The sequence below is a fragment of the Melospiza melodia genome, chromosome 30 (genome assembly GCF_035770615.1).
Source record: "Melospiza melodia melodia isolate bMelMel2 chromosome 30, bMelMel2.pri, whole genome shotgun sequence".
In the NCBI taxonomy this organism is placed as follows: Eukaryota; Metazoa; Chordata; class Aves; order Passeriformes; family Passerellidae; genus Melospiza; species Melospiza melodia.
This window is the reverse complement of record NC_086223.1, coordinates 3631856-3657989: the sequence shown is the minus strand read 5'-3', so window position 1 is coordinate 3657989 and position 26134 is coordinate 3631856. Positions and strand designations below refer to the sequence as shown.

General features: G+C 43.6%; 1 long non-coding RNA gene and 1 gene segment (V, D, J or C); both read left to right on the top strand.

Annotated features, from left to right (window-relative positions):
• Window positions 1-26134, top strand: part of LOC134430761 (T-cell receptor alpha chain constant-like) — a 161353-nt gene that overhangs the window by 105139 nt on the left and 30080 nt on the right.
• On the top strand, window positions 9137-14766 carry LOC134430766 (uncharacterized). 2 transcript variants are annotated; one of them, XR_010030912.1, is made up of 5 exons: window positions 9137-9205; window positions 9417-9608; window positions 12474-12635; window positions 13428-13544; window positions 14168-14766. It is a non-coding gene; the product is annotated as an uncharacterized LOC134430766 (long non-coding RNA). The 2 variants fall into 2 exon arrangements; XR_010030911.1 differs by having other exon boundaries at window positions 9164-9608.

Genomic DNA, 26134 nt, shown 5'->3' with positions numbered 1-26134 from the left:
GTAATTTGAGGAAAATTTTCACCTCTAGCACATTATTTTTCCTGCCCCTTAGTGAGTCAAACACAGAGTGTGGTGTCTGACATCTGCCCTGCTCAGCAACTCAAAATGGTGAGAGCTCTCTCCAGTGGCAGTGAACATTAAAAGCATCCTGAAAGAATAAAGCTCTCTCCAAGAGGTTACACGGGAAAACATTATTAAGAACTCCATGACATTGGGCAATACTAAATACCTTTTTGTACCACTGAATCCTTCTGCTGTCTTTTACAGCATTTGAAGTACAATCTAATAATCACATTACTGCATCTGCTGGGTATAATCTAACCTGTTTTGTGTCCTGAAATACTAAAAAGTTCCTGGTAGATCTATTGATGTAAACTGAACTCCTTTCTCTGGTCTCTCCTGCTACCTTCTGGCCAAAGTGTTTATTGTTCTCACAACACTTGCAAATTTCTGAAATCCTGAAAATAGTTCAAACATGAGATAAAACCAAAAAAACAACCAACCAAAGAAGCCATCCAGACCCCACAAGAAGTGGTGTGCCTGGTCATGCCACAAATTAAACTTCTTTGCTCTTCTTTTGCATCCTGCCCCTGACAGCAGGAGTAGTTGGGAACTCCTGCAAAGCGATACAGAGGCTTTGGAAAGAACAGGATCAGGAAGCTGAAAGACCGGAAAAACTAAAGTCAGATTCAAAGAAGCTTCATTTGAACTTCAAACTAAAGCAGGCTTAGAGCTGGAAGTTATTTGTAACAGAAGAAATGGAGTAAAATATGGGAAGCACTTGCAGCACTGCTTTCAAAATTCCTTAGGAATCTCAATCTGAAATACTGCAGCAGTCTCACACCTGGGCTTCCTGACAGTGTCCTGTACAGATCAGGCTAAATATCTTAGTAAGTCCCCATTCCTGATTTATGATCAGAATGGTGTTTCCTGTCAGATTTTGCCTTGGATTCACAGGTGAGAAACTGTGGTTTTGCCGAATTCTCTGAGAAGCATTTCTCTTTTCCAAATGTCAGGAAATACTGAAGGAGGGGGGAATGCTGGTAATGAAAAGTGGTATGTAGAAAATGACAGGAGGAAACAGAAGGTTTACCGAAGGAAGAACCACAATGTGTAGGATAATTCAGCTACAGACTTGTTATTATCTGGATCTTTTTCAGGATGCAGTGAGTGATGTGTGCCCTGATTGGGTGCAGGAAGGAGAACTACGTGGGGTTGCATTCAGGACACCATCATTATTGCATTTCTGAAAACCTCCCATAAGAAATTCATCCACTTAAAGAAGTGTGGAACAAGTTGGGATATACAAGGAAGAGCTGAACTGGGCATATCCACCACAGAAACTCGTTAGCAGGATGGTTAATTACCTAACTGCAAGGAAAGTCCTCGTTCTCTCTTTCCCAAATATTTCAGTCAGCAGAAGTTATCTGAACTGAAGTATTGGAAACCTGATGTTCCCCTGCAAAACCACTCAGGACTGGGGAGTGCAGAGCTCCTGGCAATGTCTGTCTTTCCAAAGACAGCTTAGAAAATAGATGTCAGTTCTGGGATTTCTGTAGGGAGGGCCTTACATGATCCCTGGCTATGCCAAAGCCTGTGACAACCAGGGAAATTCCTCTTTTGTGACCTGTATTGAAACATAACCTGCAAGGAGACCGAGCAGAGACACCCCAGCGTTCATTATATGGAGACCTCTAAGAGGCACTGTGCACACACAGTTTTATTTTGATGACAAATAGAGTCTCTGGCTATGGGGTTCCACCTGCCTGGAAGCACTACTAGATCATCCTTGTGACAGTATCTTACTCTAACACTTGACACGAGTCACCTGTCCTCTCCCCAGTCCCCTTCTCAGTGCCCACAGCCCTGCACAATATCATCATGGGGAGCTCATATGAGAACAGACACAGGGTTAGGTCCCACAGCCACAGGAACAGCCCCAGCAGCATTGGCACCCGTGGCTCCATACCTGATAGAGCTAATGCTGAGATCAGATTGGTCTGCAGCCCACTCTGGGCAGATCTGTTCTTATCTCAACCCTTCATGCCCCACATTGGATGCCAAATGAGGGTGCTGGGGTTTAGGAATGGAATTTCCCAATTTAGTGTTCCCACTGAGCCACTCCAAAACAAGCCTGAGGCTCTTTCACAGGATCACACAAAGTGTGAGTATGGAGAGGGCTTCACAGAAAGATGGGGACCACGCAGGGTGAGAGACAGCCAGGAGGGCAGCAAGAGCTTCAAGCTGTGCTCCTGGTGCCCCTCCTCTCCCCCTCAGTGCTGTCACAGGCAGAGGGAGGGACCAGCAGGGCCTGGGCCTGAGAGCAGTGCCAGAGGCCCAGGCAGGGCAGGTGTGGGCAGAGCTGTTGTGCAGGCGCAGAGAAGCTGCAGAGAGGCCACGGAGAGCGGGCCTGGCCATGTGGAGTGCCCTGTGCGTGGGCTTCTTGCCCATTGTAGGTAAGTGCAGGCAAGGGCTGCTGGCCCCGGGAGCTGAGCGTGGCCCTGGGCTCTGCAGGGCTCTGGGCAGCTGTGCTGAGCGCTTGCAGCCGCAGCTGTGCCCCGGCTCCAGCTGCCCAGCCATGCCTGTGGAGCACGGGGAGAGCAGCCCTGCTCCTCTGGTGCCTCTGAGCTGGGCACCTGCGTGCCAGCTGCCTGCTCTGCAGCCTGGGCACACGCAGGGCACCTCCCTGCTGCACTCAGATCTCGGGGCCCAGCGCTTGGCCCTGGCACTGGACATTGCGCCTGGGGCGCTGCGGCCCCTCTGGCACAGAGCAGCTGGGCCATGGCAGCACAGGGCACAGCCCCACTGCCTGCGACAGCCCTTTGGCTGTGCTCTGCTCACCCACAGCAGCTTCAGGGACAGGACAGTGGGTACCTCACCATCCTCTCTTGGCTAGGACAAAGGGATTTGTCCTCCCATGGTGCAATTCCTTCCTGCTTCTTTGGGGAAAATCAGAAAATGCTTCTAGTCAGACTGGGAAAAGGAAGGAGGGAAATGATTTGTCTCCTTCCTTGTGAGGTACTTGCTAGCTGTCACCAGCTCTGCCCATCTGTGTCAGCTGGCTTCCAAGAGGAGGATTTTGTCCTAGAAGTCGTCCAGTGCCCGTGCAAGGTCCTACCAGCATTGCCCTGCCCTTTGCTGGATCTTGCAGTGACTGTGCTTTGTTCTTGCTCTCTGCAGCAGTCTCGCTTGCTGGTGCAGCTACATTGGAGCAGCCCAGGGAAGTGACCGTGCAAGAGGGAAAAGCTGTCACCTTACAATGCCGCATGAAGGGGGATTCTATGAGGTACTACTCCGTCTCGTGGTACCGTCAGGGCCCAACTGGCTCTCAGGAATGGATTTACAAGGAGGATGGCACCTATGGAGAAGGTTTCAAGGGTCGCTTTCAGATAAAAGATGAGAAGTTCAAGAACAGCTTCCCACTGCAGATCCGGGCAGCAGAGCCAGGCGATGCAGCAACCTACTACTGTCAGGCAAGAATCACCCTGGAGCAGATCTGCAGCAGAGTGAACCAAAAACCAGCAGATGGGGATGACAGATCTTTCTGGCAGCTGCTGCCCAGGGCTCTTGTCAGGCAATGGCAGGTGCAGGAAACGTCCCTCTGGCTGGGTGGCACTAAAAGGCACTGGAGGGAGGGCTGCTGGAAGGGCTGGTGCCATTGGTGGTGCAGGAGGATCTGTGCTGGGAACTGCAGAGGCTGCAGTTTGGGGGAGGGCAGGTTTAGTGCACCTTGCCAGGGCTCCTGTCCAGCACAGCCTTATTTATCCTCAGTGCCTTGGCTGCAGAGCCTTGGGATGATGGGGATGTGTTGCTGGAGCTTCCAGAGTGCTGTGCTGGGTGCAGCCAGGCTGTTTAGGAAAGCCAGATCAGCAGGGATGACACTGCTCTACCGGGTGGCTGCTACAGAGCACCTGACCATGGAGAAGGAGTTCAGGTGTGGTGAGTTGACTTTGGCTGTCCTCCAGAGGCTCAGCAAGCTGCTGTCCCACTGCCCCTCCTCTACTGGACAGGAGGAAAAATCCATCATTTATGTTTTTTGTCCAGACAAGGACAGGGAGATGTACCTGCAGTGCCATCGTGTGCAAACACATTGACTTGGGTAAATGAAGTTATGTCATTGCCAATCAAGTCAATACAGTTTAGTAAGTAGAGTTAATTTTCCTGATAGTAGCTAGAATGGGACTATGTTTTGATTCTGTGCTGGAAAGAGTGTTGGTAATTCAGGGATATTTGAGTTATTGTTGAGCAGTGTTTACCTGGAGTCAAGGCCTCTTCTGCTCCTCATTCCACCCACCAGTGAGTAGCTAAAGGTACACAAAATTTGGGAGGGAGCACAGCTGGTTCAGCTGACCCCAGCTGACCAAAGCACGATTCCAGGCCATGGGACATCATGCTCAGCATATAAAGATGAGGAAGAGGAAGGAAAGGGGGGATATTGAGTGATAGCATTTGTATTTCCATGTAACCATTAAACATGATGGAGCTCTGCTTTTCTGGTCTAGGTTGAACTCTTGGCTGTGGATGGGAAGTAGTCAATGAATTCCTTGCTTAGCTTTGCACACACAGGCAGTATTTACTTTATTTATTAAAGTGTTATGTGCTAAACCAATGAATTTTCTCACTTTTACACTTCCAATTCTCTCCCAGTTCAATGAGGGGGCAAAAGAGCAAGCAGCCGTGTGGTGTTTAGTTACCATCTGTGGTTAAACCAGGACCAAGAAACACAATGGGCACTGAAAGAACTGCAGTTTTAACATGGAAAAGCAGGACTGAACAACATTTGGATACTTCATGATGTTTAGGGAGTTTCACAATAACATTGCAGTAACACAATGTTATAACAGCAGTCAATTAATTGTATCTGAAGAAAGAGAAGCACTGCACCAGGAACTGCACTGCTACGATGGACTTTCCCAGGACATGATGAAAAACTCCTTCTCTCCACTCCCAGCTCTGGCTCCATGTCAATAAACACAGATGCTCTTCTTCTGAGCACTGTGCATTCATTTCTTTCTTTACAAGTGTAGGCTTTCATGGAAGACCTAAGGAGACCTGTGCAAATGCATCCATGGGCTTGCTCCTGAGTACAGAGCCCAAGGAATCCAAAACAAAAGTTATAGATGCCAGAGGGCCAGGCAGTTCTCCCCAGGCTTTGCCACAACTCCCCCCCTTTGTCTCTGTCATGTGAAAGCAGGAGGCTTCCTCAACTCTTAGTGTGAAATTTCCTCAACCCTTAGTGTTTAATTTCTCTGTCATTGGCCCAGAAAAGCTGAGACCCTTGTGCCCAGCCACTCTGTCAGTGTCCAGTTAGGGGGGCCCTGCACTGAGCCATCCTGCTGGATCAGAGGGCAGCTCTACTGACTCACTTGGGGAAAAACCAGAGTGAGGGAGACACCTCAGTAGGTTTTCCCTTGTATTGGAGTGTGTTCCCTGCTGCCAGTGACCCAGAAAGCAACCACACTGACAATTTTGAAACAACACTCCTGGAAGTACAGGGTCCCTGAGGGAGCATTCCCCGCTGCTTGTGGGAGGCCCGCTGTTTTCTGCCACTGCTTGGGCCTTTTTCCTACACTTTAACTCTACACCCTGTGTCCGCCCACCCTCACAGCTCCTGCCACAACTTCAGAGATTTTGCTACACTTTGTTTGCCACCTGGCTGTGCTCACCTCTGTTGTTCCAGCTTGCCACTATGAGGCTCCTGCTGCAGCACATTTCACCACCCTCAGTGGCACTGAGACCGGCTGCTCCCCGTGAGTTTTGCAACAGGAGCCACCTCCCTTCTCCTCCACCGCCATCGCCGCCATCACCTCGTGAGGGAGCCGAGCTCGCGCCACAGCGCCCCCTGCTGGCGCGGGGAAATCATCGCACCCGCCCTGCCTGGCCGGGAGCCAGCAGCGCCCCTGCTGGCTGTGCCCGGAACTGCACCAAAGGGGAAAGCGCCTGCGGCCGAGAAGCCGGGCCTGGATGTGTGGGCCTGTTTGGTGCTGTTGTTTGAGTTGTTATATTTATTATTAAATTACTATTATTCCTTTCCCTGTATCTTTGTCTGAAAGCACCATAAAATAATTAGCCTAGGATGACGTTATGATGGTTGTATCCCCATTTGTGTGTTTTGTTTATGCTGGATATTTTGTTCTGTGGCTTCAAGTCTGACTCTGAAAAGCAAATGTTTTGTTTTGGTTTTGTTATCAGCCGCTCCCCCACGGCTGGTGGGAGACACAGACAGGGCAGTACATAGTGCCGCTTTTGCTTTTTGCTTGGTTTTTCGCTTTGCTCTCACTCTTGCTTCTGCTTTGCTCCTGCTTTGCTCTTGCTTTTTCCTTCTGCTCATTAGGTAGTTTAGCTAAGCAGTCCAAATTTTTCCTGGACTGTTTCTCCTTTTGCTTTTTCTTTACCTACTTGAACCTGCTTCAGCCCGGGACCTGGGAAACACCAAGAGTTTGCACCTTGTGGCTGCAGCAGCTGTCCCAGCACATGAGGGACTGATAACAGAGCCACCGCTCCCAGGAGAGACTTTCTGAATTTGTCATCTTTTTCAGAGCAGTGAAAGAGTGGTGTCATCCAGTATTGTTCATTTTGTGTGCCGGGGGGTGCTTTGCCTGTTAAATAAACAGGTTCTTTCCACTTCTCTCCAAGGAATCCTTCCCAAACCACTTGGGGGGAGGGGCCGTGTGGGTTTGCTTTCTGGAGGGGCCCCCTTTTGGAGGTTTTCGCCCAAATTTGTCCTAAACCAGGACAATAATTTATATAATTATATAATTATATTTGTATAATAACTTATAATAATTCAGAGAGAAGGTGGTCATATTTTTCCATTCCAAGGGAGGTTCTCACCTCCCATGGCAGACTGCTGTCTCTAAAACCAAGACACTGCTCCAGGACACTGATAGCAAAAAGAAAGGCAGAAGTGAGCTTTTAAAGTAAAGAAATGCCAGCATGTGTGGCTTGTGGGTGGCTGTGAGCACAGGTGTTTCTCTGAGGCCACTGGAATGCAAAGGGGGTGTTTAACGGCCTGGGAGATCTCAGTGAGGAGCAGGGTGAGGTCTCAGTGCTCTGGGAAGATTTGCCAGGCAGGGCAGGGGATGTGAGAGGCGCCTGTGTGTGCCCAGGCCTGGGGCAGGAGGGGTTTAGGGCTTGTTCCCTTTTTCATGCCAAGGGTTGAACCGACTACAATCCTTGGCATGAAAGGGTTCCCATCACATCAGCACATTCTCCTGCTGAGCTTTCCTGCAAGACTCAAGCAACAAGGAAGAGAAATAAAATTGACACACTCAAGGGAACAGCAGATGGGCATTTCCCAGTTACCAATGGGAAATAGTAGCATTGCTATTTTAATCACTGATTAAAAATGAGAAACACACCTCTATCCTTGGGAATAACAACATTGCAAACAGGATGAAATCATGCTATTTGTGGCTTAGAACTGCATCTTAGGCTTAGGAAAATGCTCTAAAATTTCAGGCTACCATTATTAAAAATTAAGATAAAAATCAAATTAAAAGCCAACTTCAGTCAACTGTAACCAGATGTTTCCTCCCTAGAAACTCATTGAAAAGCCATACAAATAAATGAAACTGCAAACAATGGCCAGATCAGTGGTCAAATAATCAGTTCACAAGATTAAAAAAATTTAAGGGGAAAAACCTGCTGATCTAATTGGGACAAAATGCATATGACCATTATAAAAATGGAACTCATGCAAGAAATACTAAAAATTAAACAGCTGAATAAATAAGCATCTTTAGGTCATTAACGCAAAGAGAGTTAATGAATGCCGCATCAGCTGAACCAAAATATCTTCTGAACAATTTCTAAACATGGTTAGAATTTTAATTTCTCTTGCAAATAGGCTTTAAGGACAGATGTACTTGAAGGTCTAGAAGGGCTTAGGGAATACAGAATGAAAATTGATATAAAGTTATTAAGCCCGAGTGACTTCTCCCCTGATACAAATCAGGGCAATATTTTAATGACATTAATACTAACTACTCAATCTGCCAAAAAAAGCAAGGATGATAATGATATTTTTAGTTTAGGGAATCCTCTGGAACAGTGTTAGATGTTCAGAAGTAGAGCAGTGTAGAGGCACAGGAAAACAAAAGGCAGCACTACAAAGACATGAAAGAGGAGACATCACCTGGCACTGAAAAGCCCACAAATGTTTTTGTAGAAGTGCCTAGCACTGTGTGAACTACGTACCACAGTGATTCAAAACAACTGAACCACCACACACAAACTGTCTCCCTCCCTTCTCTTGAAGAAGGAAACACGGTGACTTTACTTAATCCATTTTTCCTCAGACAACTGTGTGCACATACACAAATTTGATTCCCAGAATTACTCAAACATCAGAAAACCTCTTCTATTTTTCCAGTTTCCTCACCGTTCAACCTGAGATCTTAGCTCTCACAAACAGGTCATTTTAGATGTTTGATAACTAGCTTTAGTTGAACAAGTGGACAGGAAGCCACACTGACTGTATCTGTATTTAGATATTTCTATTTAAGTTCACCATTGTGTTCTTCTCTTTGTCTCAGAGCACAGAGGAAGATTTTGCTAAGAACAAAGATCCTTTTAATTTCAGATCCAACAACAGCCAGGAGCAGATGCATGAAGAACAAGACCCTTCACTCTTTGATCCTCAACCACAAGGTTTCAGTGCCCCTACACAACAAAGTACAATCATTTTACCTACTTTGACCTCTTACCTAAAACACCATGAAGACTTTCTAAGGTATTAAATGACCTCCCAGACACCAATTCTGAGACCAGAGGGCAGTTTCCTCCTGCTTCTGAGCACTGAAACAAAGGGAGAAAAGGGGATAGTTTTCAGCAAGTCAGGAGAATTTTCAGAAGTGCTTGAAATAACAAAAAAAGTACTGATTCTTTTCCTGCTTTCTATCCAGCCTAACTCCATCAGACTTTTCGGAGGTGTCATGTAATCCCCAAGATCTCATATACAACTCAAGATTTCAGATATTACATTAGATCCTTCCTTGAAAGCAATATGATGTTTTTTCATGTGGTATGCTGGATCTCAAACCACAAAAGAAGTCATGTGACTGCCTGTATAATCCTAAATTCTGTCTAGTGAAACAGAGACAGTTTTTGCTATGAAATACCTCACTGTGTATGGGGGGCTGGGGGTACCACAATGATATAAACAGGATAAGGACCAGTATAAAAACCCAAAGAAGGAATAAAGGTGAGGTATTTTGGGAAAGAAAGGAGATGGGTGACTGTAATGTTTAAGAAGAGAAGTAGAACCTCCTTCATATATTTTCTTGTATCCTGGATACATAAAAGAGCTCATAAAGGTTCTAAAACGTGGAAGAAAGGGAGACGTTGAAAATTCTTTGCTCAATTAAGCTAACTGAAATCATTGAACTAATCAAGGAATTTTTTTCCCTTTTCAGTTTACAAACTAAATGTACCTCTGGGTGCTCTCATGGACTTGAACCCATGGATAATTAGGCCAAATATCTAGCAATCCATCTCTTCATTTACAACAAATTTTAACACCATGAAGAAAGAGTGAGTTATTGGAATAAGTCTTACCAGTGTGACAACAGCAACTGGATCAGGGACGATCCTCACAGTTGAACCAAGTAAGTGACATTTCTTTATTCCTAAAACTTCACAGTAAATTAATGTGGGGAAGAACAAGGGAATTTAAAAGTTTGGGTTCACTGAAAGAACATTCAGCTGCAATAATCCCTTGAAGGCACTCACTGTGCAGCCAGGCTTTCAAGCCAAACCCTCAGCTTGGATCTGCTCAGGAAGGTTTCCCAGGAACATCTGGGCTGACTCTGCACAGCACCATTATTCCATGATCCGCCAACACCAGCAGGGCACTGCTTAGCCTGTGATAACTTATTCCCACTTTGGGCAGCACTCTGGCCCAAATTCACAGTCCAGTGTCCAATTCTCCAGCGGGCTTGCACTGACTGACTTGGGGCAGGAATGCAGAGCTCAGTGAGGAGCTCCCAGCATGAGGAGTTTTGAGACAGATCTGTAACTCCTGGTTGGAGAAGTTCTGGTTTGACACTGGCCCCACCACACTGAGAGTGTCCCCAGGTAAGGCATTCCACTGCCCTGGGGACAGAGCAGGAAGGAGGTGAAATAGCCTTGAGCTTGAATTCCCACAAGTGCCTCATAGCCAAGAGCTCCTCAATGAAAGACAATTGGCTCCAGGTTGTGTGGGTTCTGAAAAGACCAATGTGGGGAATAGGGATTATAGGAAGCCTGACTTATTCCTATCTTTCTTTGGAATTGTGTGATAAACAATAAAGGTGCAGGTCACCCCAAGCTTTTCTAGGGAAATGTGACTGTTGGGGTGGCAGAGGGGTTTTTGATATTGATCTCTGTGATCCTGAAGTATCAGGTGCATCCCTCAGGAACTGTTGTTTTGCTTTTAGAGGACTGCATATCTTTAAAGAACCTCCCATGTTACTTTACATCCCTAAAACCTCCTGCTCTCCCTCCAGAAAGACGTGCAACTTCCTTGGGTGCTGCCAAATATTTCTCCATGTCTGTAGGATATGTTGCATGGGAATAAATGTGTATTTGGGAACAATCTCACTGCACTTCCAATTCCAAAGGGACAAAGGAATGCAAATTTACCATTTCAGAGGCAGATCTTTTCTTTCCATGCTGTTCAATGATTTTCTTTTTACAGCTAAAAACACAATCTTTTCAGAGCTGACCAGAGACTCTGGAATTATATTTGACAGTAAAAGATCTTGGGCTTTATGAATCAAAGTCCCTTTCAAGTCAGAAGAAATAGTATGTTGAAGCCAAAGTTTCCAGAATGTAAACAACCTCCCCCTTTTGGTTTTGAATTCCTTTGAGAGCTACTAAAATGCAATTTGACAGGCATACATAAAGATATACATTAATTTATACACATTATTATACATTAATTCTATATTATACATGTTACACATGTTATGTATGTTATATATTATATACTATATAATTGTTATTCTATAGTTTGGTGCTGTTGTTCTGTTTGGTGCTGTTGTTTGTTTGGGTTGTTTAATATCTATTTATTATTAAATGTTTTGAGAATACTCCTACATCAAAATGACATAAAATAACAACCATTAGTGCCACTGTGGGATACTCCAGGCATATTCTGTTGAGGGCTCAGTTAAGGATAGAGAAGACTTTCCCTTTGGTCAGGGTTGGATTATTCCAGATTAAACATTCACTGTGAATGTTAAGGCACAATATTTTCTGGGAATAGAGGGCTCCTCCTGTGACTTTATAAGAAAAGCAAAGGAGAAGAACAGATTTTTCTCTAAATAAGTTTTTAGAACATAAAACATGAATCCCTTCCAGAAGCAAGCAGTGGTAGGAATTCATGGCTGTACTGTCCAGTAATGCAAACTAGTGGGACTCAGGTGAGCATTCTGGGGTCAGATAAAACAAATCTTCTGCTCTCTGAACTACAGTTGCACTGTGTACATTATTGCTTGCTGAAGATCCTGCCCAGGGAGCTATTGCAGAGAAGCAGCCTGGTTGTGTTCTGGCTGTTTGCAAAGCCTGGAGAGGAGACCACATGAAAAGCCGTTCAAGGTCTTCTCAGAGAACACAGAACTCACAGGACTGACAGGCTCTGGCCAATGCTTGGTACAAGAGCTGGGAAGGCAGTGTTGGATTTCTGGTGGGTGTCAGGCTGCTGGAGGTATGCACAGTGTATAGTTCTGCCTGTTTGATCAGGAGAGCTGACCCATGAAGTTGTGCACAGCACGGTTTGGCTTTCACCTCAGTTCCTCAGCAGTGGCACAGGGCTGATGGGGAAAGGGTGTAAAATCAGAGCTCCTTGATCAGACTTCCATCAGTACCCTGGGATGAACAAAATGTTCGAGCTGAGGGAACTCTTGACCCACCTGCAAGGCAGACACCACTCAAAATGAAAAGCCTCATACACCACTCTTTAGCCAAGAGACCCCTCAGGATGCTCCTGTCAAAGCAGACACGTCCATCTCTGTGGATGTGTCAGATAGCTTTTCATAAGCTGAGTCCTTTCTGGCAAGGAAGGCTGCTGGAGGAGTCCTTTCAGTTCCATGGTTTTACTCTAATTCAAATTACTAATCTGAGTTAAATCCTGACATTGGTTTTTGAGATCACCCTTGAATCTCCACTTGTGACCTGACCTAGAGGGAAGGGTATTTTCTCTAATAAACAAATTATGGTACCACAATGATTTGTTGGCAACTAAATTCTTTTGACACCAATAGTTTTCTTGTAAGACAGCTGGTTGTGAGTTTCAGCAATCTTCTTTTCTTGCTTGTATCTCTAATGACAAGGAATAATGACATAAAAACACTAAATGGGATTGTTACAAATTAGTCACAGCTGAGTATACATGAATTTTGCGTCACTCATCACCCAGGCAAGCCTGCAGTAAAATCAATCCTGTCCAATCCATGGAGTTTGTTACATACAGTCCAAAACTTCTATCCTAGAGGTCGTGGAGAAAACAACTGCATCACAAGTTGTTACCACTGTGGAAACAACACCTTTACCAACGACTTTCCACACCGAGTACATAATCTCCGAGGAACAGAACACAACAGTGATGATGTGCACGGACAAGTTCGACAGCAGTATGGTAACAATACTGCCAGGTACAGTTTGGTGGCACAGGTGCAACTTTTTTCTAGGGACAATGTCCTGTGGGGCTTGGTGTTCTTCTCCTGCTAGTCAGCATTGCTCTAGGCAGCCAGCAGAAATCAGAAAGATATTTGGTATTTCAACAGGGAGAGCTGAAAGATGTCCCAAAGCAACTGAAATAAATGGTTTCAACTGTTTAATAACTTTGGGAGAGAGAGGGAAGACACAATCTATTTATTAAAACATGAATTTCCTTATGACTACATATTTCACCCTGCAGCAGCAAAATTGCTGCAGCACAACCTGGAACAGCTGATCCAACACCAACAAGAAGTTCAAAGTGTGGCATGTTTTGTGGTTTTTTACTAAATCCCATTTTATATTCTGTGGGATTGTTTTTGTAATCCTGAAGGTCATTCAAGGAGCGGAAGGGGCTAGTAAGAGGGTTTGCAATAGCACAGAGCCCTCAGCACAAGGTGAGTTACCCAAACAGGATGTGAAGTTACATTGCTCTCTGGGGGATAAAGGCATGGAAATGTATTTTCTGCAGGGCAGAGGACTCAGAACACAACACATTCAGCACACACAGGCTGCTGTTCCAAGGTTGCTCCTGCAGTTACACACAAGCCCCAGGATGCAAAAAGCAACTCTGGGCTCCCCTGTTGTTGCCATGTTCTCTCTCAGCTATTCCTTTGCTGCTCTTCCTTTCCCTGAAACTCTCACCTGTGGATTTTCCACTTTCTGCCAAGATCACAGCACCAAAACCTAGACCATGATGTCTCCCCTCTTTTCTGGTCACTGAGCAGACCCTGAAGAGCAGAGAGTGAACATGCTGTCCATGACTGTGCTGGGTTTGAGAGTCCTACTGGCAAAAGGCATCGCCTTCAATACCCTCATGAGCATCAAACTGTTTCTTTTCTGAGGTAAGGGAGTTCATAGCTTGGTGTCTGGAAAGCCTGGAAGCAAATGCCAGGAGTGACTTTCTGTCCCTGTGTATGTCCTTAGCCCCACAAGGGATCAGGCCTATTCATCTGCTCCTGAATCCATTTCACAGCCCTTGCAAGTATTCTGGCAAAAAACACAACAACAATGACCAAACCACACACATGAAAACCACTTTCCCCCCTCGAAAGGCAATTAAGACAAGCCCACCCGGACTCCCAAAGGACAAAGGAAAAAGCATTTTTCTGTATTCAAAGCTCCATTCTTGAGGCTGGTTCCCAAATTTTGTTTGCCAGAGAAACACTGGTATTACCTGAACAGCCTAAGAAATATCTCATTGACTCTATCGAGTCTCAGAGCACAAAGCCTGGAGAAAAATCCAGACAAATAAGGATTCAAAGGCAAGGATCCCAAAATAAAAACATGTGGGAGTAAAGAGAAGAAGGAGGGAGGGGGATTTTAAATTTAAAGTATAGGAAGAGGAACAAAAGATACTCCAGCCTAACTTTTGTGAGTGTATCTGTCCTCATCTGACAGTTATCAATCACTGGTTCAGAGGCCCAATTTCATTAAATGTACTTTAAACCTCCCCTTGCTCTTCCAGACATGGGGATCGAACCCAAAGAAGAGCAGGAAAGAACATGAACCAGCAGCACAAGGGGGCTGAACAAGCAGGGCCAGAGCTGCTGACAGAGACCAGCCAGGACACAAGGCAGCACCTTCCCCTGAAGACATGCAACACTCTGCACTCCTGCCTGGCCAGCTGATTTACACTCAAGAGTTTTAAGTGCTTTTGCTGTTTCCTCTCCTCTGAACACTGAAGAGAGTGGATTTATCCTCATCCTCAGTAGGTCTCCCCACTCTTCTGGCATTTCCATAAAAGTGTCCAACCTGCTTCAGTAGCTTTGAACACTCCAGTGCTCACTGCAGAGAGATGGCCTTTGAAAAGCACCTTTCCCAGGCATGTTGTGTTACTGCCTGTGGAACTGGAGCAGCACTGCTGGGGGAATTCCAGCACAGGAACTGCCATTTCTAGCTTTGGATTTAGATTTAATAAGAGTGTATTACAGATAAGAACAGCTCTGTAGAATCTGGAGTGATTTAATTCAACCAGACAATGCCAATTTCTTGATTCGGCCTGTATTTCTTCTTCCAAACGTATTGCACGTCCATTTTAGGTTCCTGCAGTAGTGACAAAAATAAAGATGCCCTAGTGCAAAATGCTGTGGGTTTTCGGTGCTTTTTCTTCTGAAACTGAGATGGAATTGCTGAAATCCAACTGGCCTAAAAGCCCACTGGGATCAGAAAAAAAAAATTTTTAATGATGTAGATATCCTGTTGGCTGAATTTGTCTTTTGCAGACTTTGTGCAGGGAAATGTCTCTGGCACATTCAGGAGCTTCAGCGTGGAGAGTCCTTGCTGAAGGCACGAGGGAGGAAAATGCTCCTGTCAGCAGAGAAGAAACCCTGCTGCTGTTTTGCACTCAGGGACAGGAGGAAGGGGCCACCAGAAAATCATTTGGGGTGGTTTGATGGATTGATAGTTTCCATAGAAACTTGGCTCTGGGCTAACAGAGTCCAGCCCACACCTTCCCCAGCTCATGCCCCTCTCACAGGCTACAGGCAGGATGCTGTGGTCACCATTTCTGACTCAGTCACACCAGGCAGCATCAACCCTCCCCTGCTTTTGAAAACACAAGGTAACCACATCCTGAAGGGGAGAGAAGGCTTTGCTGTCCCTGCCTGAGCTCCTGCAGCCCTCAAGAGAGCCTCTGCACAGGCCACAGCAAGGGCTGCTGCACTGAGCTTGCTCAGCTCACACCCTCAGGCCCTGCAGACACCCAGAGAAGAGCCCCAGCCCTTGCAGAAGCTCTGTGAGATTTGCATGGCAAATCCAAATCCAGTGAAATGCACATTTAGTGCATTCTACCACCAGAACATCAATCAGGGGGAGCCGTTCACCAATATTTCTATACTGATTTTCCAGTGACACCCAGAACCTTTTCTCCAGCACTCCACACCTGTACCCAATCTCTCAGGCAGATTTCTATTTTGAGAATATTCCCTTAGACAAAACCAGTGGAATCAGATGCACACAAAGGAAGGGTTCATGACTAAGTGCTATTATAGTCCCTTAGTCATAAATTCTTGATGAAGTCTGGGACTAGGATTGTATCCATCCACACCTCCTCTAGAAGGATTTTAGAAAGCAGGGGAGTCCTTTGTGCACCTCATGAGGAGGAATGGGAGGAACTCCCTTTTTACAGCTCTGCCCCTTTCTTGTCCCCAGTCGCCACATCAATCTTTAAATAAAATTAATTCCAATTTGATGTTCCTGTCCCTGATTTATCCATGGAGTAAAGCTGCAGAGTGAGCATTGCTGTGGGCTAGTACCCCACTTTGGCAAATCTGTGTTAAACCTGATTTTGCTGACACCTCTGTCAGTGGGGATTTCATTGACCGAAAGCCCTCAGTTCTTGACAGGCTCCCAGACTGTCCCCACTAAGCTGTGGCTTTTCACTTTGCATTAGCAATGCAGAACATACACCTTAAAAAATCAGGATAATTGAATTGTTTCCAGAAGATATCTCACAACTTGGAGCTTTAGTGCAGTCGAATAATAAGATTGTCTTAGTGCAGTTAATTCCACATAAGGAGACAGAATCTGCAGCTCTGCCACCTGATATGAGGTGAGGAAAGTTCTGTAGGGAAACTGTGCTCCACATTAAAATACCCTCCGTTAAAGAAGCACATTTGCATATGGGATTATCCCAACATCTGAAAAAAACAAAATTGTCCTGTAAAGGATCCCATGATAACAAAAGAACGGAGGATGATTACAACTCTTTGGTAAAATACACTTTAACAGTACTAGCCTATTCTCCTACATGTGTCCATGCTTGATTGTGCTCAGGGCAAGGGCACAGCTCCTAATTCTCTCTTGCTGTCAGCATTGGGGGAGAACAGTTGGGCTGTTTCTTGCTGTGGGGAGAATTCACTGCCATAGCTGGAGCCCAGCCCTGTACTGCTTCTCCCTTACTGTGGGTGAGCCTTTTCTCCTAAGAGTAGCTGTTGGACTGGGACATTATCAACACCCTCCCTCATTAGAAAGGCCCCTCACCATCCACTCAGGGTGAGGAGGAGAGGGAAGTACGGCACTCCAAGCCCCTGAGCCACCTCTGAGGGACTTTCTCCAGGATGTGTTTAGAAGCCAGGCTGCCACTGCCCATCTCCGCTGCTTCTCTGCCACAGCTCTGGGCTCTTCCCTGCACTGTAACCCCACAGACCCTGCTGGCCAGGACATCCCACAGCTATGGGTTCTTCCCTGCACTGTAACCCCACAGACCCTGCTGGCGAGGACATCCCACAGCTCTGGGTTCTTCCCTGCACTGTAAGCCCCACAGACCCTGCCGGCCAGGACACCCCACATCTCCTGTTACAGTGCGGAGTTTCGGATACATTTTGTTTCTGCCCCCTCAGGGATCTGCCTGCCTCTGCCATTCCACCTGCCACACGGAGCTTCCTGCCGCAGCTCCTTTTGCCATCCAGAGGGTCACCACGACCCTGTGCTGCTTCTGCTTCTGCAGCACATTTCACCACCCTCAGTGGCACTGAGACCGGCTGCTCACCGTGAGTTTTGTAAAGGGAGCCACCTCCCCTCTCCTCCACCGCCTGAGCCGCCATCGCCCCATGAGGGAGCCGAGCTCGCGCCACAGCGCCCCCTGCTGGCGCGGGGGAATCACCGCAACCACCCTGCCCGGCCGGGAGCCAGCAGCGCCCCTGCTGGCTGTGCCCGGAACTGCACCAAAGGGGAAAGCACCTGCGGCCCAGAGAGGCAAGGACTGGGTGTCTGGGTCTGTTTGGTGCTGTTGTTTGTTTGGGTTGTTATATATCTATTTATTATTAAATGACTGTTATTCTTTTTCCTATATATCTTTGCCTAAAAGCCCCAGGTAATAATTTTTATAATTATATTTTTATATTTATGCAATAAGTTATAATCATTCACAGGGAAGGGGGTCGTATTTTTCCATTCCAAGGGAGGTTCTCACCTCCCATGGCAGACAGCTGTCTTTTAAACCAAGACGCTGCTCCAAGACATTGGTAGGAAAAAGAAAAGCAGAACTGAGTTTTAAAGCAATGAAATGCCAGCGTGGGTGGCTGTGAGCACAGCCTGGCAGAGTGTCTGTGTCGCAGAATCAGACACAGATACTCTTTTTTTTTTTCACAGAAATCCTTTATTTCAGATTTCTGCATTTTCTGGGAAGCTGAGGGCCCCCAGAAAGATAATGTAAACAATTGTTATCAGCTGCTGTGGAATGCAATAGGATGCACCTATTTTGACCTGTCATTGGTTCATGTTCCCATGTTTATAATTAAGGGCCAATCACAGGAGCAAGCTGGGGACAGAGTCCCTGGACACAACTTTGTTATTCTTAGTTTAGCAAGCATCTGCAAACTTCTCTCTTTATTCTATTTAGTATAATTATAATGTATTATATATCATATATCAATAAATCCAGCCTTCTGATCAAGAAACAAGATTCTTGTCTCTCTCTCACCTCCAGCGACCCACTCAGGATGCTGTAATATGTCTGGTTCTGTTTGGTGCTGTTGTTTGTTTGAGTTGTTATACATAAATTTATTAGTAAAGGACTGTTATGCTTTTTCCCATATCTTTGCAAGAAAACCCCTTAATTTCAAAGTTATAATAATTCAGAGGGAAGGGGGTCATATTTTTCAATTCCAAGGGAGGTTCTCACCTCCCCTGGCAGACACCTGTCTTTCAAACCATGACAGTCTCACACACAGAGTGTGGTATCTGACATCTGTCCTGCTGAGCAAGTCAAAATGGTGAGAGCTCTCTCCTGTGGCAGAGAGCATTAAAAGCATCCTGAAAGAATAAATTTCTTTCCAAGAGGTTACATGGAAAAGCATCGTGAACAACAAGGAAATCTGAATAGCAGGGGGAATATTTTGCCCACTGGCAAATTGAAAACTGTATTTAGAGTGAAAAACTAAACCCTGGCTGCAAGGCTGGTGTTTGGGAGAAAGGGTGGGCATATATTTAAAAGGATACTCAAAGCAAACCTCAAAACTTCTTTGATTTTTAATTTGCTAGAAATAATTCAAATACACGGAATGAGGTTTAAAAATATCCCCCACCCCCTTTTTTTTAAATTGGATTTCCTCATAATATTCTTTTTAATCTCAACATTTTATTTGAGAGGGTAAACCAGACTGTTTCACTTTCCCTTCACATAAACTTTTTGACATGTTTTGATAAGATGATAAATGTATTATTTTATTGTTTTTTACTTAAACAGTATCAAACTCCATGATAGTGGACAAAATAGCTTTTTTAAAATAGCTTTTTTTGCCACTGAATCCTTCTGTTTTCTTATACAGCATTAAAAATACAATGTAATAATCATATTCCTGCATTTGCTGGGTATATTCTGACCAGCATGTTCTGTTTCCCCCAAATACTAAAAAGTTCCTGCTAAAATTAGATCTACTGATGTAAACTGAACTTCTTTCTCTGATCTCTCCTGCTCTCTTCTGGCCAAAGTGTTTATTGTTCTCACGACACTTTCAAATTCATGAAATGCAGCAAATAGCTCAAGCAGGAGAAAAAAAACAAACCAAAAAACCAACCAATCAAAGAAACCACCCAAACCCCATAAGTGTTGCGCCTCCACATGCCACAAATTAAACTCTCTGCTCCTCTTTTGCCCTTCTTCTGGCCTTGACAGCAGGTGAAGTTGGAAACTCTTGCTAAGTGATACAAAGGCTTTGGAAAGACCAGGATCAGGAAGCTGAAAGCTGAAAATCTGCATTTGAAGGTTCAAACTAAAGCAGGATTACATCTGGAAGTGATTTGTAACAGAACAAATGGAGTGGAATACAGGCAGCACTTGCTGCTTTCAAAATTCCTCAGTATTTCCAAAGGAGTTTTAAACAACAAAATATTCAAGGAATATTTGTGATATAAATTTCCTGGGCTGGAGGAAAGGTGTCTTGATGGGGTGAAGGAATGGGTTGTGCCAAGAGAAGTTGTTACACCTAAGTCAGATCTTCCAGAGGTGTGGATGTCTGGCTAAGCAAGCAGCAAGTCTGAACCAGCAAGGAATGCAACCCAATCTTCTGGCTTCAGGCAATGAAGAAGCTGATAAGAAAATGAGGGAATACAAGTTCCTGAGTGTCTGGAGCCCAGGATAAGGATATTGTGAGGAAGCTGCTGGTATTTTCATATTTTCCTGCAGCTGAGCTGCCCTCAGGGGCTACAGTCCTTGGATGTCTGCCGAGGAGTTTCTCACTGGGGCTTCTCAGATCAAGTTCTGCTTGTGGACCTGGCTCTTTCTGCCAACAGGTGAGTCTGTTTGTGTGGCACAAACCTGTGGATATGATATTCTTTAATCTAATCCAGCTGGGAATTCAGGGGGTGTGCTTTGGAGCTGTCTGCTTTAGGCATCCTGATACAGCTGTGCTTTGAACAGCTGTAAGGGGTCTAAAGGAACAGGCAATGAGGGGAGGGTGGGACTCAAAGAACAACCTCAGACAAGGTCACTTGCTGTGGGACTCTGGGAAAACCCAAATTATCCTTTGGTGGATAATTCACTCTATAAATCAGGACACAGCCATTAAATCCCTTAAATCCTGTTTTGTAGCAAAGCAGTGGAGGGACTTTGAAGAGGATGGAATGATTTAAATACACAGAACTGGCCTGTTCTTGTTTTTAAATTATTTTGAATTAATAAAGGTTTTTCTATCTATTTTATAGAAATATATAAAGTTTTCCAATTATGTATGTTATAGTAGCATCAGTGGGAGAGTTCCCATTTGTTGAGCAAGTTTGTGTATTTGGAAATCTGGGTGAATATTTAAAACTCTTCAGTGATGTGATCTGCTGCTTTTCAGCTCTTTTTCCTTCATCATCCCAGCCAGCTTTTAGCTGAAAATATTGGTAGGGATTGCACATAGAGGATGGCTTGGAAATGTAATTAATTTGTATAGAAATAATTTGTAATTTGAACTTTACCTTTCCTTTACTTCCTTCCTCACTGTGCTGTACAGTAATTTTGGGAATGGTACTTGGGAAAATTCCAAATGCCAGTGCTCTGTGGCTGACCTACAGAGAAAAACTCACCTGGACATGGTGAAGAGGGATTATTTTGTGATACTGGAAGTTGCTGCTGAGCAGGAACCACAAACACTTCAATTTAGCCAGGATAACTCTGAGTAAAGACAAAATCCTCGCCAGCCAAGAGGAAAATATCATCAGCCACTGGTTCTAATTGTTTCCTTTTTCTTATTTGGTGCAAGTAAATGTACTTTGAGACTGCTTGACTGGAGTGGAAGTGATGGACTGAGATATTCTGGAAGGGATGCCCAGATTTTTTTCAGCTGATGCTGAATATCCATGCAGAATGTTTTTCTCCTGTTCAGAGTGGGACACAGAAAGAGCAATTGCATTCCTGGGAAAAGCAAAACTTTTAAATAACTCTTTTTGCTCTAAGGAAAGTCTGCATGTATTCAGTTATTTTAGAAACACAGAATTATTCATTTCATCACAATCATGTCAGTCAGCATAGCTACCATATCAAGAAAAGAGTGGCTTTCACAGCTTTAAATATTTAATCCCTGCGTATAAGTCTCAAATCACTTTAAAACAAACATTATCATTACTTCTATGTGATAAGGAATAGTTAAAAATCATCATGCGCCACTTAAATTTCAAGAGAGGAGGGAGGAGGAGTTTTTGTAAAGGGTGGAGCTGCTGTGGGCACGCTCATTGAGACGCTGCAGTTTGTGTCTGGATTTCGGCTGACGGTGGTTTCAGGTGAGCTGCTCCTCTTTGTCTGGAGAAATGTGGGGATGAAATCTCCATTTATTCCCATTTTCAATTCCAAAATGGGGGAAAAAAATTTACAGAAGCACAAATCACTTCCCTGCCAACTACAGTTTGGGGAAGTAAGATATCAGTAAAATTAGGATAATTAAGATAGTCTGATATTAAGATAAGGAATTAAGATAAACAGATATTAAGATTAAGGAATTAAGATAATCAGTAAAATTCTGCTAACAGTAATTGCTTTCAAAGCTTTAGTCTAATACAGCAATGAGGCATCTCCCCAGAGATATTATTCAGAATAGAAAATGCAGCTGAGTAAGAGTGGAAAAAACACTGCAAATGGATGGATATAAGCAAATTATTCCCTGTGCATTTAGATGAACTTAATACACAGAGATGGCCATTTTAATTAAATTTTATTCCTTTATCTTTTATTTTACTTTAAATTTTTATTACTTTTAAAATGCCTTTTTCTTTTTATTATTTACATTTTATTTTGATTCAAGTTCATTTGACTTTTGAGGGCCAGTAGCAATAAATCAGTTGTTTTCAGTTTGATGCCATTCTGCAAATTCAGTCCTGTTTCTGGCTGGACAAACTGGTTGTGGTTGCCAGTCCAGTATTCCATGAGAAAGATTTGGGAAGCTACTGCCTGTTCAGAGACACCATGCAGAATTGTTTGTCATGTGTGGAAAGGTTTGAGGTTACATTTGAGAAAGAAAAAATTGGATTAAAATCCGACAATGCTTTTTTTTTACCTGTAAACCAGCAATTTGGAAAAGATCTAGAAAAATTAATAGCATGCATCAGTTTGTATTGCTTAGCTTCTTTTATAACTCAATTATTTTACAAACCTTTCTATGGTACTGAAAACACTTGTGGCAAATACCAGCTTACTTTCTGTCAAGGGATTATATCTCACACTAAAAGCCACTCAGCATAAGAACTTCTGAGTTTGTGGGGTTTTTGTCTAAAAGTTCATTTCTCCTTAAATATGAGGGATACACAGAGTCCAAATGTGGGACAACATCTTCATGAAATCTCTTGATTTACAACTAAGCTAAACAGGAGAAAATAAATTTTTTTCCTTAGGAAATCATGATCAGAAACCAATGTCCCTGAAGCCAAAGTGACCAATTTACACTTCTTTCAGCACAGGTTAGTGGTTTATCTCTCAGCAGCACTAGAGCAGCCCCTACAGCCCCATCGGGTGAAAAACAGGTGGTTTTTATAGTTTTACAGTGAAATTCTAATGGAGAATTCTGAGAGAGAAAGTGGCTGGAGCATGGACAACTTGTGGTTGTCTCAAACAGCTGCTCTCCATGGAGTTAATTGGAATTATACACAGAAATGCCTTAAAGAAAAGGGTGTTTTACACCAGGCTGAAACAAGTAATTCTTCATCTTTGAGTTGTGAGAACTCAGCAAGTTTAGAGTTCAGATTTTTGCAAAATGTCTTGAGTTTTTGGGAAGTTTTTACAGTTGTGATATACCAGTTTTGAGAAAATAAATTTCTGTCAAGGAAGACCTTAATAATAAAGTCAAGGAATTCTGAAGAGCAGTAAAGAACCTGATCATTCCAGAGTAGCTGTGAACCAACAATAAAATGTTCCTGGAATTGTGTGGCTTCCACAGATTTTAAAATAATAGTTCAGATTGGCATTTTGAGGTGGTCTTGTGATAATTCCCACAGCAGTGGGAATGCTGGAATTGGCAATTCACTCAGCTTTGGGACAAGGATTGCTCTGAGGGTAAATCCAAGTGAGTGTAATACAAGAGGAAAAAGGAAAAAACAATGTGAAGGAAAATGAATTTTCTGAGTATATTCCACTCTTCTGTTTGCATGTAAGTTGTCAGTTATTGATGTGTAGGCTAAAAAAAGAAAATACTGAATTTGGAGGCTGCAGTGCCAGTTTCTAGAAATCTCTGTGCATCTGTTGGAATGCAAATAGAGGAGTTGCTCTGTAGATTGCTTGTCTATAATTTTAGTTATACAAGAAGATTATAGAAGTGTTTGTGGTTTTGTTGTTTGGTTTGGTTGGTTTTGGGGTTTAGTCTTGTTTCATTGTTTGGGTTTGGGTTTTTTGCCCCCAAACCTGGAAATGTGAGAAAAAAAGCAAATTCTTATCTTAGAGAGGAATAAATCCTTAAGGCTTCATCATCATTTTGGTGCTGTTTAGGGGATGGGAACACTTGGATGAGGAGTTTAGTCAGTTTTGATGTTGCAGGCTGGTGTAAACTGAGATAAGCACTAACTGAGGTGGATGGACAAAGTGCTGTAGGAAAATTTCACTCCTGTCTTGCTTTTTCTTGTTCATCTTGCTCACAGTTAATTATCCTGATTTCTACAGAATAAAAACCTTGATTTGAAACCTTTGTTTTGAAACCTTTGCTGCTATCACAGGAGGATGGACCACAATCTGTGATAGATGTGGGGCTGGGCTGGTGGGACAGGATCCCTCAGCTCTGGGATTCACTGTTTGGAATTGCCATGAGGGTTTTTTCCCCAAGCATTTCAATCACAAAATTTTTTGGGTTGGAAGAGACCTTGAAGATCACTTTACTTCAACCCCCTTCTCCAGACCTCATCACCTTCTCTAGGTCAGGTTTTGACCTGGAAAATTTGAGGAGAAACCCCCTGAGAGATCTGTGAGCACACATCAAAGGTGAAAATCTCCTTTCACCCAGAAGCTGCTGCCAACAGTTTTGGTAAAGCTCTCTGCCACCGTGAAACTCTGGAGGTAGCTACAACAAGCTGACTTTTGGAAAAGGGACAAAACTCTCTGTTTATCCAAGTAAGTGCCAGAAATATATCAAAAACTGAACTTTGTAATACTGTCAGGGTTTGAAAAGACAGGTGCCTGTTTAAGGAAGGCAGGAGCATCTCTTGAAATGGAAAATGTAAATTCCTTCTTTCTGAATTATTGTAATTTTGAAGAATTTTTGCATGTCCTTACCTGACCTTGATCGCTGAAATCCATTGATGGAAATTTTCTTGAGTGTCTTTATCTTCCAGCAATTTTTCTTAGGCTTTTTTGGCAACCTGAAGTTTTAGTGTGTAGAAAATCTCAGTGTACATGGATTTTCATCCCCAGGTAGACTATCAGACTACCTAAAAAAATGAGTGTTTTTTAAAAAAACCCCCATTTTTCATTTATCTGTGGGTGAAATAAATGCAAAGCAGCTTTCATTTCAACTGCAGTGGCTCAGAGTTTTGGATGAGAATATTCCTGCCTGTGGGATTGGATGTGGCACAAGCTTTTAAGAGAAGGAGAAGAAATTTGCTGCAGTTTTGGCAACGTTCACAGGGAGCAACTTCTTTTAATTTTCAGCCAGATATGTTTGCCAGCAAATGAGGTAGAAACTCAGTAGAAATTGAGTCCATTAAGGTTTTTATTACTGCATACATCTTTATTCTAAGTTCTCCCTGCAACTGGTAATTCACCTTCACAAATGGAAATAAGCTATTGGGGGAAAAAAAACGTTAGGTTTTTCCCCTCATAAATGATTGCCTTGTAATTCTTTTTATAGCTAAAAGTAGACATACAGTTAAGATGGAGTGATAGTTACTCCTTGGTGAAAAAAAAATCAGTTTCCATTTTAAAGGAGAAAGAAAAGGAAGGCATACATACAATTAGGTGCAACAGGTAGATGGTGATGTCTCTAGTTAAGCCATGAGTCTTATTCCATAATAAATTATGGATATTATAATTTACCACTCCCAATTTTGTTTAGTTGGCTACTCTTCTAGGAAAGGAGGAGTTAAAAAGGCAAATTTATTTCTTTGGATGGTTTTTGCAAAGCACTTTCTGGCTGTGTGAACACAGGAAATGTTGGGAAATTAACTTTTGGACAAGGAACAAGAATTTTTGTAAAACCAAGTAAGTGAAGAGGGATAATTTAATAATTACACTTCTGTGTTCTTTTTTTTTCCTACATATTTAATTTGTTTGAAGGTTTAGAAAATCTTATCTCTGTTCTGGTGAGTCCATAAGACTGAAAACCTTTTCATTATTGATTTTTCTTAACCCTTCTCAAATGTACTGTTACCAGGGCAGTGGTATGGAATGATTCAGACAAACCTTTTTTGTTCTTTTATAATTGATATATTGACACAATAATGGTTTCAGAGAAATGTTGCAATAGTAAATACTGTCTTTTTATCCCCATGAAATAACTTAAATGGGGGAAAAAAGTGAAATAGAAGACTTGTTTGCTTTTATAGACTCCCAAATACTTACTGAAGTGAGCAGAAAATTATTAAATCCTTCCATGTATGATAAGATTTAGTTTAGCAAAATTTTAAGCAGCAGAAATAAATTGCTGCGGATACCATCCCCAGCAGAGCAGGACATTTTGCTTCACATTGGCTTCCACAGTGGAACAGATTCCAAAGGATCTGCTCAGTTCCTCTGCAGTGGTTTTTATAAAGACCTTTCTCATTGTGTGTCTACTGGTGACAGGAAGGTCACTTTTGGTGGAGGAACTCATCTGCTTGTGCTTCCAAGTAAGTCTTCCAGGAAAAGCAGGGTTCCAGCATTTGTTTTCACTGAAAAATGGTGTTTTGTCACATCCCAGCTGCAGTGAGAGCCCGTTCTGTGCTGCTCCTGAGTCCTCAGCAGAGCTGAGAAATGTTCTTGTGCTCTGCCCCAGGGATCTTCTCCCAGATTTATCTGGAATGGTGAATTCAGATTCCTGCTAGAGCCCCACAGAATAAA